This window comes from Arvicanthis niloticus, chromosome 16, assembly GCF_011762505.2.
Source record: "Arvicanthis niloticus isolate mArvNil1 chromosome 16, mArvNil1.pat.X, whole genome shotgun sequence".
NCBI classification, from domain to species: domain Eukaryota; kingdom Metazoa; phylum Chordata; class Mammalia; order Rodentia; family Muridae; genus Arvicanthis; species Arvicanthis niloticus.
The window spans coordinates 7,095,738-7,110,763 of record NC_047673.1 but is presented as its reverse complement, the minus strand read 5'-3'; the positions used below and the strand labels follow the sequence as shown (position 1 = coordinate 7,110,763).

The 15,026-nt window shown below is 47.6% G+C and overlaps 1 long non-coding RNA gene across 1 annotated transcript in view; it reads right to left on the bottom strand.

Moving 5' to 3' along the window:
• The window catches only part of LOC117721716 (uncharacterized), a 58,549-nt gene extending 45,852 nt beyond the window's left edge, over window positions 1-12,697 (bottom strand). The window contains exon 1 of the long non-coding RNA XR_004608466.2: window positions 12,448-12,697. This is a non-coding gene — a long non-coding RNA (uncharacterized LOC117721716). The remainder of the gene's footprint in view (window positions 1-12,447) is intronic.
• Window positions 12,698-15,026: the final 2,329 nt, after the last annotated feature.

Here is a 15,026-nt window from a genome sequence, read left to right as displayed (position 1 = left end):
AAGATGTACCTCCCAGGAACTTATGTAGTGACTTTATCGCTTGCAGTTAGTGATGGTTGGGGATGTAAAGTGTACTGTTAGAGGCAAGGTGGAAGCTTCAGGAACTGGTTTGCTACTTGTGGGTGTTAAACAGGCAGTGAGAAGGCTGCTTCTGATTTGTAGCTAGTGCTTGCTGCAGGAACAAGTGCTCAGGGGACAGCAATTCATGTATGACCAACCAGGAACAGACAGTCTGGGGACAGTAATTCATGTAGGACCAACCAGGAACAGACAGTCTGGGGACAGTAATTCATGTAGGACCAACCAGGAACAGACAGTCTGAGGACAGTAATTCATGTAGGACCAACCAGGAACAGACAGTCTGGGGACAGTAATTCATGTAGGACCAACCAGGAACAGACAGTCTGGGGGCAGTAATCCATGTAGGACCAACACTTCTATCCTGGAGTTCATTTACATGAGCCTGCCATCTTTGCTTTTAGTAGCTTCTACTGCTAGACTCTGGGTCTATTTCTAACTTCTAATGCTTTTGTAGGTTCCGTACACTCCAGGAACTAGAGATAGACATTTAATTTTTGAACATATTATATGTGAAGAAAGGCAAATACCTTTGTCCTAGTTGTGATATGAGTCTGATGGCCAAGCTGGCCTCTCTGCAAGACAAGTTCAGAGCACGTTAAGCAGACAAGTGTGAGACTCCACTGAAGATTCACACTGAGAACATCTGGAACAAGCATATAAGGTGCCATCTAGAATATCAGTCTGCAGAGGACAGGAAAACCTGGGTCTTATGCTTAGAAACTTGCTTTGGTTAGATGACTTTTAAAATAAGAGTCTGACAGTGAGAGTTAACAGCCATCCTCATGCCAACCTCTTATTATGGTTTTTGTCTCAGCAGCTTAATGCTACCAGCTCTACGACTCTTTGGGGGACTACAAGGTCATAGTGAAACCAGCCCAAAGAAGCCCTGGTACCACTGAGTATATAATTAACTTCTCTGTAGGTTGGGTAAATCAGGGGGGTTGCTAAGAATTGCTGAGGAGCCTGGGTTTCATGGCAGGATGTTCCTAGAAAGGTTATAGCTCAGACAGCTGGGGCTGACTGCCACTGCACATGACAATGTCACCATGGACTCTGGAGAAGGACAATGGGGTGCCTGTCAGTCCCTCTCCTTGCTCAGCCTCTGCAGATGCCTCTCCTTCAGGAGGAAGAGAATGACTCTGTTCTGGCATTTGATAGCTTGACTCTAGCAATGACTAGGTGCTTTCATAGGTCTTTCTGGCTCACCTTTACGGTGGAATTTTCTAGGTACAGGCCCTGTAACTTACTCCATTATTTAAGGATTGATTCCTCCTAACCACACCATGCTACAACTGAGATGAAGAGGCTCCGGGGGCCGTGGGTATAGGAAAAGGGCAATTGGAGCCTTCAAGGTAGGGTAGTACATCTGCTCTCATGTGGTCCTCACACACCGAAGCTTAGGAAGCATTTCTATCAAGTCTCCACAGAGATAGAAATTGGTGTTTTAGTGAATGAGTGAATCCGTGGAACCCTTAAGTGACTGTACTCCATGTGTTGTTAAACCAGTGTCTTTTCATGTGATTAGCAATAAAAAGACATCTCTTTGCATCTCAGTGCAGGACTTGGGAGTGGGATGTGGGCGTGGTCTTTCCTACACACATTAGTTATGGACCACTGACCTCGACCCCACTGCCCTTGGCCTCTGGAGATAAGAACGTTGCCATGGCCCTCCTGCAGCCTGGAGGGAAACTACAGGGTCAGAACTCAGTGAGTTAAAAACAAATCAAAGCTGTCTGTGCTTGGGAGTTTTTTTTTTTTTTTTTTCTTCTCCAGACAAGCTTAGAAGTGAGCCTGCTCTCAAGTGTAGTTATTAAACCCCACCACTCCATGCTATCCTGTCTGAAGGGCTTTTGGCTCTGACAGACCTGGAAGAAGAGAGTCAAGAGACGAGCCTTTCATGGGAAATGGCGTTCTAGCCTTAGGGCAAAATTCTAGAAAACAGAGTTATCACCAACACCAAAGGAGATGATGACAGACAGACTAGCGTCCCCTCTGACAAGCTATGGCTGTCCTGGGAAGGTGCCCTCACATAGCCGGCAGAGATCAGCACAGCCAGACACAACCTGAGGCAAGGACTTTATCCCAAGCTGCTGTTCTCCCAGGAGCAGCCTGGCAGAGGATCCTGGAGGCAGCACGTGCTCTTACCAGGAAGCAGAACAGGCTCCAATGAATTCATGTGTAATATTCCCTGGGGCTCGCAGATTAAATGCACACTTTAATAATTATCTAATTACTTCTGCTGTGATTTACCTTTGAATCCACACCAAGCAAACATATAGCAATTACGGCGCTCTCATTAATCCACACTCCTGGAAGACTGGCTGTCAGTGTTTGCCTCTTGCTCACACTCGATTGTAAAACAAGGCCAGAGATAAAAAAATTGTTTTTATTTCACTATAAACATGTATTTAGCACCTAATGATGCAGTCTCCTTTATATGGGGTTTTCGTGTGCTGGCTGTTCTAAAACTTATAGTAGTGCTGCCTGCTTCAGAGTGGATGACAGCAGAGGACATAGTGACAGAAACTTTAACTCAGCATCTCTCCAGCCACCTCGGATGGACCACTCGTGTGCCTTCATGGCTAGCGTGTGCGCGTGCACACACACACACACACACACTCAGAGATAGACAGAGAAAGAGAGACACAGAGATAGACAGAAAGACACATAGAGATGGAGATAGAGAGACAGAGAGACAGAGACAAGAGACACAGACAGAGAATCAGACAGACAGAGACACACAGAGAGAGATAGAGAGACACAGAGAGACAGAAAGATGCATAGAGACAGAGATAAAGAAACACAGAGATAGACAGAGGAAAAGAGAGACACACAGAGAGAGACAGAAAGACAGAGACACACACACCAGCCAGCAACTGTCGGAAGTGCCACACCAGATTTCTCTCATTTGCTCCGTTGCCACCTAAAGTGTTTCCAGTGACCATCACAATGACTATATGACATCATCATGCCTAAGTGGTTGTTAGAATGTCCAGAGTGGACACTGCACTGTATGTCACCATGCCTGCTGTGACCGTCCTTGAGTCTATGATGGACGTCACTCTGCCCATAGAGGTATCCTTGTGTGGAAAGGATATGACACCTGTCTGGTGGTGGTGGGTCTAAAGTAGTGGCTAGCACACTCTAGGGGCCTCCACAGCATCCTGGTTGTATGAGTTCAGGCAAGCTGCTCCCGAGTCCAGTTTCTTCTCAGTACCTCCCTGAAAGGGTTGGGGCAGTCAGAGGAGACGCTGTGGTGTTTCCCAAGTTTGTTACGCTGCTACGAACCACAGGTGCCTGGTGTTAACGTGGGTGCTGGGCTCTGGGCTCAGGTCCCCGTGCGTGCACAGCAAGCATTCTTAATCCCATCAGGCTTTGGAGAATTTTTTAAAGATAAAAAAATTAAAAATAAAATTTCAGATATTTAGAGACGTCTAGTGTGATGCCTTGACAGACATGTGAGTGGCGAAATGAGGGGAGACTTAGTTTGATATTTTCTCTTCTCTATTTCCCTGTTCCACTCTGCTCTTTAGGACTGCTTGTTTCTGAAGACTGAGGTCTGGCTTCTTCTTTATCCTCAGGTCCCCTGATGAGAGAGGTCAGGTTGATCATGTGACCTTGTGACATACTCCTCAATCTTTTTTTGAAAGAAAGACTTACTTTATTTTAAAATGATGGGTCCGTGTGTATCTGCAAATGAGGTTTGTTTACTTGAGAGTGGGAGTCTGCACGGTTCCAGAAGAGAATGTCAGATTCCCTGGAACTGGAGTTACAGTCTGCTACAAGCTGCCCAAGGTGGGAACTGGGATAAGACTCTGGTCCTTCTGTGGTACACCATCTGCTCTCAGTTTCAGAGCCATCTCCTCCATGTACACGATTTCTTTTTCTTTTAAATTTATTGTTTAAATTACTGCGGTGTTGATGATGGAGAAGATGGTGCTGCTGCTGATGGTGATGATGATGGTGATGATGATGGTGATGATGATGATGATGATGGAGATGACTGCAGTGTGTGTGTGTGTGTGTGTGTGTGTGTGTGTGTGTGTGATATTTGTAGGCACATGTGCCTGGGCTAAGTTTTAATGGAGCAAAATTTGCTGGACATAGATGAAGGCAGGAAGTAATAGAGGATTGGGGTCCTGGAGCACCCAGGGTACCAAGTGACTCCCATAGGCAGACCCTTCACCAAGAGACTGGAGTTTCCATGGCAACCTCACTGCTCAGTCGTGAGCTATACTGCTTGTAGCAGGGGGTTAGGGAGCTGGGGTTTCTTGTCCTGGCCTTCCTTGTTAAGCTGTGGGACAGCTCTTCCCTGATGGTGCAGGCAGGCAGCAGAATCTGCCTGGAAGCTGCCTCGGGGTGCCCCCATCTTGGCGTCTGTGCTGAATGCTAAGTCTAAAGTCCTGTTCAGTTCCCAGGCTATTCTGGTGCCTGGGGCAAGCTGAGTTTCACGTGTGCCACAGCGTGGATCCTGATTCTACAGAGACACCACAAGGCCACTCCCTGAATCAGCAATAGAACAAGCTTGTCATCTGATTCACTGGGAAAAAAAACGATGACACACAGCTAAATACTTTCATGGTGAAGCAAAGCTGACTGCTTCTGACACCGAGTCCCAGGGATGAGCCTCAGCTTGTTCAGCTCCCAGCTGCTGGGAGCAACAGGCAACATCAGGTGCAGATCTGTTCCCTGTGATGGTCAATGCTGTGTGCAGAATATGACCCGTCTTTCTGGGGTCTGACTGTACACCCACCAACACACTCCAAGTTCTTATGGGTCAGGGTTGGAGGAGACAGCTCTTTGCAGATGGCACTAAGAGAGGTCACAGTGGCACAGGGTGGTCTAATCTGATAACTGTCTTTCGAGAAGGTTGGGGTGAGGTTTGGATGTGGAGAACATACAAGAGGGCATGGGGTATAATAATTGCCCTCATGGGCACCACTTTCACATTCCCAAGTTGGAAAGGTCCAGCCCTTCCATGAGCCCATCCTCAGACTCCCAAACCTTGGCATCCACACTCCCTTCTGCAGACATGCATCCTAGGCACCTGCCCATTCTCCTTTCATAGCATTTTCCATTAACCTCAGGGGTCTGCACTGTAGTCAGAGGGATGCCCATCCACAAGCCTCGAAAGCCTCCCCCATCCTGGAAGTCCTCCAGTTCCACCACACAGGATGGGTCTGTGGCCAGATCTGTTTTGGAGGCAAATGGATTCACAGAACAATTCAGACCCATACCTGCAGCATCTTAGTGTGGAGTATGCCTTCTTGTGGTTTTTGGCATAGGTGCCATGTAAACCAGGCTGGCCTCCAGTGAGCTATACAGGCGAACTCTTGTGCCTCCTGCCTCTACCTCCCCAGAAAGAACATGGACACTTCTGACGCAGCACCAGTGTCTCTGCTTAGTGGATGGGCTTCTGGCAGTCCAGCAAGTCTGCTTCTTGCCTCAAAAACACTGGCTCACGAAACATCTCCCATGCTTCCTTAAAGAGAGACAACTGAGTAGAACAGCCTGGGAAGACCCCTGAAGACCCCCAACCATGGGATTTTAGGGTCTAATTACCACCACTCCCCCCTGCCCCAACTCGGAATTCACACTGATTGAACACATGGGTGCTTCTAGGTTTTTAAAGGCAACTTGCTTTTATCTGGCTTTTCTAAGATACTCAATTCAGTTTTCATTAAAGAAAAATAATACATTTCATTTTGCACACACGTTTCAGTGGCTCATGACTCTTAAGTCAGAATAGCAGCCATTTGCCAGTGTGTCACAGACTTCCTGGAAGGATCCAGAAGCTGCATCTGGCAAGCTGGGGGAGGGGAGGCAGCTGGGGGCTCCCGGCAGCCAAGAGCACTGAATTGTTGCTGTTTTCTGTGTGCTGGTGGAGTGCTAACTGTCCTGAGAGGCCTGGTTGTCCTTCACTTCTCCTCAGTCTTCCCTCCTCAGTCCTTCCCTGAACTTCAACATCACGTGAGCCGGTTCGATGCCAAATGCAGACTGTGCGGCTCAGGCTTCCTGGCCCCTGCCTAGCGGCTTTGTCGAGGACCCTGTGGGGAAAGAACACGTGTCCTCACAGGAGTTATTTGATTGGGTCACAAATGACCAATGACTAGCAGACGAAAAGGACCACCTTAGAGCCTGAAGCCCAGTGAGGGCCAAGAACTGAGGGATAGTGCACAGCTGGACCCTTCACGTCCACACCGTGAACTGAAGGCATCTGAACCCTCTTCAACAGTCAAATTTAGTGGCACTGCGTACATTCCCCACATAAAAGTGTCCCGTTACTTTTTCCCAAAGCCTCTTCACCTACAAGACAAGCCCTGCTCTCCACAAGCTTCAGACCCCATCTCCTTCTTTGCTTTGGGTTGTGGGGCTGGCACAGGTTTTTCTGCGCATAGTCCTTCACTTAAATATACATTTAACCTAAACACAAATGCTTCCTGCTGCGGGGGGATGGGGGAGGTAGAGCCTTACACGCCCGTTCTGTCCTAAGGGTCTGTAGGCAGTTCATGGTTTCTGGTGAGGTGGGGAGAGAGACATCTGCTTTAGAAGTATAGTGACCAGTAAGTGTCCGTGTGCCTGTAAAAACTGCACCCATTCTTCAGTAAGCAACCCTAACTCACTGGGTCCTTTCCCCCTCTTCTCTGTCTCTGTTTCTCTTTGTCTCATACTCACACACACACTTATACACATGCATGCATATATACACACTGACATACTTACACATGTATGTGCACATGCATACACACACATGCATGCACACACATAGATACACACATGCGCGTTACACACATGCTCACACACATCCATGCATATATACAGACACACGCATGTCTACACATGAACATGTGCATAGCACATATTTGCTCACACATATGCATAAACATGCAGACACACACTTATACAAATGCACACACATACTCACACACATGTATACATGCATACTCACATACATGCTCACACACATGCATGGACACAGACACAGACACACAGACACACACATGGCATGAGAGCAGAAGAGGGATCAGTTGGAAAGCAGAAAGAGATGACTGGAGAGCAGAGTGACTCAAGTGGTCAAAGGAAGTGAATGTAACAGAAATATAGTATTTGTAAGTTTACAAATGTCACAGTGAAGTCCATTATTGTGCATAATTGAGATACGCTAATTAAGACCTTGATAACAGAATAAATAAATGTCCCTCACTTTGTGTAAGTTAACAGCAACTTTCACACACGACTGGAAACAACCTACTTAGCTTAGCTGAAACCACGTTTGTTTTGGGATCGACCCAGTGAAAGTGGAATAAGTCAGAGACTATCACAAGAGTCGGGGAAATGGCACACACTTCACAAATTTAGGTTTTACATTTTGGATCTTTTCTCTAAAAACAAGATTTATGTATTGTCCCTTGATTTTTTTTTATATTCATAAAAAATGTTACAATTTTCCTTGTATATAAAAGCCCTCTATTTTATAAGCAATAACGTCATTGGTCCCAGCTCAGCTCAGGGAATGCTGCATTTTAATTCCCATGTGTTCCTTCATGACACAGGAGGTAGCCGCCTGTACAGCTCTGCCACATCCTTGCGCATGCGTCCGGGGCAGGAAGGCGTGTTTTCAGGAGCCCTGCCCACATCCGAGCTTCAAGGCCTCCGATGAATGCTGAGGACGGAGGATGCAGCACTGTGGGACTCACTTGCTATCATCATAACAACAGGCAGCACGGAAACCTTCCGATGGCGCGCAGGGACTTTTGAGGTGGTTACTACATGCCAATCTCTATAAGCGACACATATGCGCTGAGAAGAATAATTCCTTTTAGTCAGCACACTGATTTTTTCAAAATATAATACAGCTCCCTTCTCTTCCATTTCAAGATGGGTGTATTTCCCCAGACTTGGAGAAGGAGAAGAGCTACCCCCATCCTTTATCTGGCGAGGATACCCAGGCATCTGAGATCCAAACCATGTGCAGGATGACAACAGTTAAGTCTGCACCGGGCGGCGTGGCGGCTCAGAGCCGAGAGCAGAAAGTGTAGTTCCAGGGTCTAATCCGACGGATACGCTGTGTTCTTTGCAAAAGGTTGCGAGGCCTTGGCCTAATAAGCATAATCTCATTACACTGCAAATAAAAGTTTCCTATTTATCTCCAGATTTCAAATGAATCTAATAAGGCTTATGATACAGTCACCCAATACCCTAATCATATTTCTGCCTATCTAAAAGCAATCAGTAATTGTGTTACGGCAGAACGTGCTGACAATACCTCTGACACAGAGAGGAGAATGAGAGCCCAGCTGTACTAATTAAATTAAATGCTGGGCTGATGGAATACATTTGCCTCAGCCGGGAGCATGGGCGCAGAATTAATAAGCATTACAGCTCTGAGCGGGAGATGGTATCATAATGGAAGCGAGGTTTTGATGTGGAGAGCCCCATTCAGATTCAATGCACCATCATGCACGGCGGTGACAGCTGCTTAGAGAGGTGCAGAGCCTCAGACAAATTGCACAGGAACTTGGTCGTTTGCATGTTCCTCACCGAGGAGCACGGCATGCTGCATCACTGTGCAGCCTGCTACCCACCCTAGCCGGCCCCCGTCGGTAGTTGTAGCCCCCAGTCTTCCCTTATCCCAGCATGCCTGTCCTCACACCATGCAGTGAGCCTCTGACCTCGTTCTCCTCTTTATGACCACTCTGTGCACACCTTCTACCTCATACGGCAAACACGACCCAGGGACTTGTAGGCAGATAGAGTTCGGTCAGTTTTTGAAAGGTGTTTCCCTTCATCCTCTCTGAAAGCCAGGGCCCCAAGGAACCGGTTGTACAAGGGTCACCCGTGCTGTGGGTCACTGGAACCCAGTGATATCCTCACCGATGGCTCTCCATCAAGCGAGGACCGCCCTCCGTTGCTGGACCCAGCCTGTTTGCCAGCGCAGCCCGATGGATCCCTCGCTCATAAATTAGCCGCGCTATCTTGCCGGCTGCAGTGGAGCTGCCGCGCCAGCCGGCCAGGCAGCGTTCATTATCATGAGGATTTTGACAGGATATTAAATTTACTAATCCCGAGCTTGCTGAACTGACCCCTCACTGGGAACAAACAATGCTAGTGTCTGCCTGTGCGATGCTTTCTGTTTTCTCGCTCCCTTCTGCCTCATTTCTCCAAGGATACCACACGTGTTCCTGTCCTTGCAACTCAAACCTCCCTCAGGTGCACAGGCCCACACATACCAGCCCTATCGGCTGCCAGTCCATTTCCCTGCTGTGTAGATTCCTTCCTGACTCCTTGCTTGGCACAGGGGACCAAACACGGAGCTGCTACACACCACCCTCCTCGTAGATGTGCTCGTAGATGGCAGAGCATCCGTGCACCAGACACGGTGAAGCTATGGCTCTCTGGGCAGGCTTGATGCTCTAACCTTCGCTATTGTAGCTTTGACACAGATAAACCACCATGCTTGCCACAGGTTAGCCCCCATCCCCACATATGTGTGCCCAATAATCATGCATACACACAAAACCACGAGTCCTCCTTTACTCATATTAACATTTCACATGCACACTCATGCAAATGCCCTATGTATGTACACAAGCACACTACACATGGACACATGCATGCTCGTACACTGTATACAACACAAACACCACATATACACATCCATACGCACACTCACATATTCATACACAAACATGTCACACCCATATTCACATTCTCTCATATAAAAACTTAAATATATCACACACATCATAATATATGTGTACATTCCTACATGAGCATACACATGTATCCACACAACATGTATCATACCTATATATGTATACCCATATATACACACTCACATACAATACACTTCACACAATCAACCCAAAATATATTCCCTCAATTTTCACATACATGTACATAAAAAATATATATATCATGCTCACTCATTTATACACACACATGCTCATATACACATACACAACATATACCACATACTTCACACCCACATATGTATACAGTTATACCCACTTATAACACATACATATGTATGCATACACATATCATGGTTACATGTATCTAGCACATGCATACTCATCTATACCCTGTGTGCAGAGACTCAGACTCCTCATATGCATGCATACACATGACTCACACACATGTACACACAGAGGCACATAAGCGTACTCACTTCCACAACTTACACATACACATTTACACACATGTCCAAACATACAGATGTGTATACATCACATATGAGCACTCACACTTACGCTTCTAACACATATATACATATATGCACATATCCATGCACACTCATTCACATGGGTATTCACACTCACAGTTACACACGTATACATACATATCCAAAGCTGCACACATGCACACACCCCCCCCCATGTGTTCACATGCTGGAATACTCACCCACATTTGTGGGCACACATATTTATTTGTACATGTGCATAAAACATGAGTACCCCCCGTACATGTGTTCACACAGTCCTGCCATTGGTTTGGTACTAGGAGTGTTCTCTGGGTCACCTGTCCCCCAGCCTGAGGCCTCCCCTCTGCACTCATTCATCGGTGTACACACGGCTGCTTCCTTGGTTGCTGCCGCTTCCTGTATCCTCACGCCTTTGACAGTCAGACGTGCACACAGATAGGAAAAGCAATTGGCACTCTTTGTTTATTTCTCTATAAATAAACCCCTAGTATATCAGACCCTCTGAGTATTTTTAGAAAGTTCTGGGTACTACAGCAGAATTCAGCATCTTGCCCATTCATAAGCTTTCTGCACTTCAGAAAAACAAAACCCACCGCAGATTTCCAGCAGCATTCTGCCAGTTTTGCTTTCTAAATAATTCAACATTAAGATCCAGTCAACTCTCCTACCTCCTCGGAAAAACTCCTGCAAACAGTGCCAATTAAGTTGCTGAAAACAGCCGATTTCCACTGATACTGTACAGATAAGGCTGACCATTAAATTGCAATTTGCCATCCCAGCCAGCGGTGGCTGCTGACAGCCTGCCGGGCTTGTAATCTCATTTAACCCTTCCTGTCAGAAGCGGCCCACCCCTTCACATAATGCCACCAAATTAGACTCGACAGGGCGGTTGGAAAGCGAAGCCTCTTTAGCTAAAAGTCAGGCCGCAGTGGGCAGCCCTGACCTTCAGTGGCCCCATTGGCCTCTGTTCTCCAGGGACTCTGGAGACATTTGCTTCCAGAGACAGACCTGTGACAGAGGGGTGGGGCGGGACCCTGGCCACAAGGAGCTTGGCTTTCCCTGGGGGCAAATTACAGAGAGTTTTTCTAAACAATGGAGGAAAATTTCACCTGGGCCTTTCAAGTCTTTCTTTGGTAATAAAAGACGAATCAGGTGCTTCTGTTCAAACTCGCTCCGGCTCAATATTTTCCTCTGCCTGTGGTGCCCTCTGACTTGGAGCCAGGGGAAGCCTCTGCTGGAACACAGAGCCCCCCACCCCCCTCCAGCCGCACCGCCTGCATTTTAGATGAGGCCATCTTAGCTGGTGGCTGGCGTCTTCAAAGCCATCCCAACTGGCATTTACTGCAGTCCAATTTTCAGAAGAGAAGCAGCTGCCTGGGGCCCTTCACTCCATCCTTCCCTGCCGCCCACCCATCCCACTGGTTTTGTTCAGTGCCCAGTATAGGTCCTGAGAAGGCTGATTTCTTAGGATAGTCATGCCTGCTTCCTGAAACCAAAGCCCAGCCCACAAGTGTTTAATATCCAAGAACAGCCACAATCTGGAACTTAACCCAAGTGACTTTAGATCATCCTATTAGAAAACGATTCTCCCGCTCCTTTCTCTTTCTCTCTGTCCCTTTCCTTTCTTTCTTTTTTAAAACAGTTATTAATCTAAAAGAGCTGTAAACACACAGGGTTTTTTTTTCCCTTTTCCTCCCCCAAGAACAAATTAAATGTTTCAAGGTCACATCACAGGTCAGAGCAGCCTCTTCGCAAGCAAATGTATTTTCTGGTCTGTAGGAAGACCCCTGAACACACTGCACTTGAAAATTCTGTCCGACTTCTTGCCCCACTTGAATCTAGAAATTAGGTTGCAATTGCACAAATGAAAAAACTAAATGTCAAGTATAGTTTAGGGAGGGAGATATAAAAGAAGTGGGGGAGTGAGGAGAGAGAGAGAGAGAGAGAGAGAGAGAGAGAGAGAGAGAGAGAGAAAAGAGTCTGAATTACTTTACTTCTCTTTGGGAAGCAATATGTCTCTTGAAAAGCAAAGTTTACAATGCTTGTGGGGTCTGGGGTGCACTCTGCTTTCCCACTGCATCCAGATGAGGCACCTCCTCATGTGTATCTGCTACCTACCCCTGGATGATATCCCCTGGCCCACATACCCTCCTGTGACTCACCCTTCAGATTCCCAGAGTCTCACAGCGGGAAGGGATTCTCACGCTTCTGGAAGCTGCGGCCCTTGGCTGGGTGGTGGTCGAGGTGGCCGGTCCCTGTTTCAGAGGCCAGTTCATCCTTGCTGCCGACGAGGGACTCAAGCTCCGAGCCCCCACCCCTCAGCCTCATTTTTCTCCCTCCTTGACTAAAGTTAGCTGGACTCGCAACCGAAGCCACCTCAGTGTTTATCCGACTTCCTGGGGCTGCCGTGGAGTGAAGCCCTGCCTGCCCAAGCCTTTTGCAATGGAGTGGTTTATTTAATTTGTCAGTATAATGGGAGCAGCTGAATGAGAGACAGAGAATGCAGTGTGGTAGAAAAGAAACAAAGGCTAAAAGTACCACTATTTTGATTCTCTTTTTAAAATTACTTCCAAAGTGTGGTGTCTATTGTGAAGGGAAATGCTGAGCAAAGCCCGGGGTCTTGGCAATATTCACAGAGCTTATTCACCCACAGCCAGCCCTGTCTGTACATTCAGAGGTAGAATACACTTATAAATGATGTATTGGAGGGACTCTAGCTCCTATTGTGCTTTCAGTGTAAACAAAAAGGCACAGAGGAGCTGACTGGCATACGGGCAGCGAGGCCTGGCTGGACCCAGCCATTCCCAACTCTGTGAGGGAAACTGGGAACTGGAATGGCTCACAGGGCAGGTTACTCCCAAAGACTTCACTCCTGTGCTCTCTCCTCTCCACCCACCAACCCAGAGGCTGGCTCCTGGGCCTTCTAGAACATTCCACTGGGCAGCACTGGCTAGATCATGTCTATCCCGCTGCCTGGTATAAACTGTGCCTTGACTCTTTTGGTAATTTCCAGATTCACCTCTTGGGGAATACCTCTGTGGCCAACAGCACCCACAGGTTTCAAAGCACATGAGCACACAAGTACAGCCTTGAGGGCACCATGTGCTGAGATTGGGATGGACCTGTAGTCTAGGCTAGCCCTTTCTCACAAGATGGCCTTTTGTGCCTACCAAGCTGGCAGCTGCATAGAGTTTCTAAGCCAGGACTTCCAGCAGCTGACTTCCTCCCGGATAGGCAGTGCTTCCTTGTTCAACTGTACAGATAGAGCAGCAGTGCATTTCTTTAAAACAGTGATACCTGGTTTGTAGGAGAGATGAGGCTGTGCCCTTAGCAACTCCACAACCTTGGTGTGTGTTATTTTCTTCTGATGAAATATCTCCCCACACTTAGCACAACAGAGAAACCACTGGTCCCTTTCCCTGTGTGCCTGCCCTGTCATGGGTGCCCAGCCTCTGTCTCTGGTTAAATACTTCTTATACTATAATTCTTAAGGGTGCAGCCTACGATCTTTGGGTATTGGAGCTGAGTGGCTGGGCCAGGCCAGCTGTTTCTACCCACAAACTGAGCCAGGCTAGGTTGGGGATCATGCAGGCTTGGAAGGGAGCTGGCAGGAAATAATATGTGCCGAGGAGCATTGGCCGTTTTCTGTCTCAGATGACTCTTTGGGTCATAGGGAGAGAAGGTGAATTGGTTTGCAGCAGTTGGTACCCAGCGAGCGTAGCGTCCATGCTCACCAAGAGCTGGGCACGCTCTGAGGCATGCTCCATCTCTGCAGAGAAAAGAGTTCCAAGAATGTGCACACTTGACAGATGGAGAGGCTAAAGCTTTCAGAGCAGAGGTTTCCCAGGCTGGGGCTTAGCAGTAGCCCGAGGCACCTAATCTCTGTGCACTGGGCTTGGTTTATCTAGGCGCTGTTCTAAGTTTTCATTCCAGCGAAGCGAATGAACGTTGCTGAGTCTGGAGAGCTGTGGCCCACTGCACCACTGACACCCCTACCTCCCTGCCAGCAAGACAGGCCATGAGGGTCTCGTCACTCCATACGCAATCCACTGGCTCCCTCTGCAACCCTCAGAACCTCCTGGAAGTTCCATGGTCCCTGTGGCTGATCGATGGATTGATTTTGTCACAGGACATTTTTGTTCAAGGGAACGTCCTAAAACTATTTATGTCCCATGAATAGTTTTTTTTGAGGCTCACCACTGTGCACTCCCAAATCAGGATTCTTTGAAGTGTCTTCAAATTTTGGAGACCTCAGCGTTTTCTGAGACTGTAATAATATCACTTTAGTATAATACTCGGTGGGAAAGTTATACAACTTGGTACAGTGAAGGCATCAACAAGACGCACTAGAGATCCTGTTGAGGCAAATCCCAGCCTGGCTGTGTGTTTGCGGGGGTCAGGCCTCCTTGACTCTCAGCTCCTCCCATTTCTCCGTGCAGACATAAGACATAGCAGGACAAGGCGTTAGGATAGCTGGCCAGAGCCCGTAGTAGGGTTTCTTTCAGTCAGGCAGGGTAGCATTTGTGTATGTCAGGGGTTCTAAGGCTGTCGTCCGGAGGGAGGCGTTGACCCATCTCAGTGGTTAGATGGTTTGGATGTGCTCCGGTAAGCAAGCCTTTTGGCTTCCATGACAGTCACCTTTCACACATGAGTGGGTAGAGGGAAGGAAGACACAGCCTATAGCACGCTGGACCCAAGACTTCAGCTCTCCAGAAAATTCCTCACTGCTTCACCCTTTATA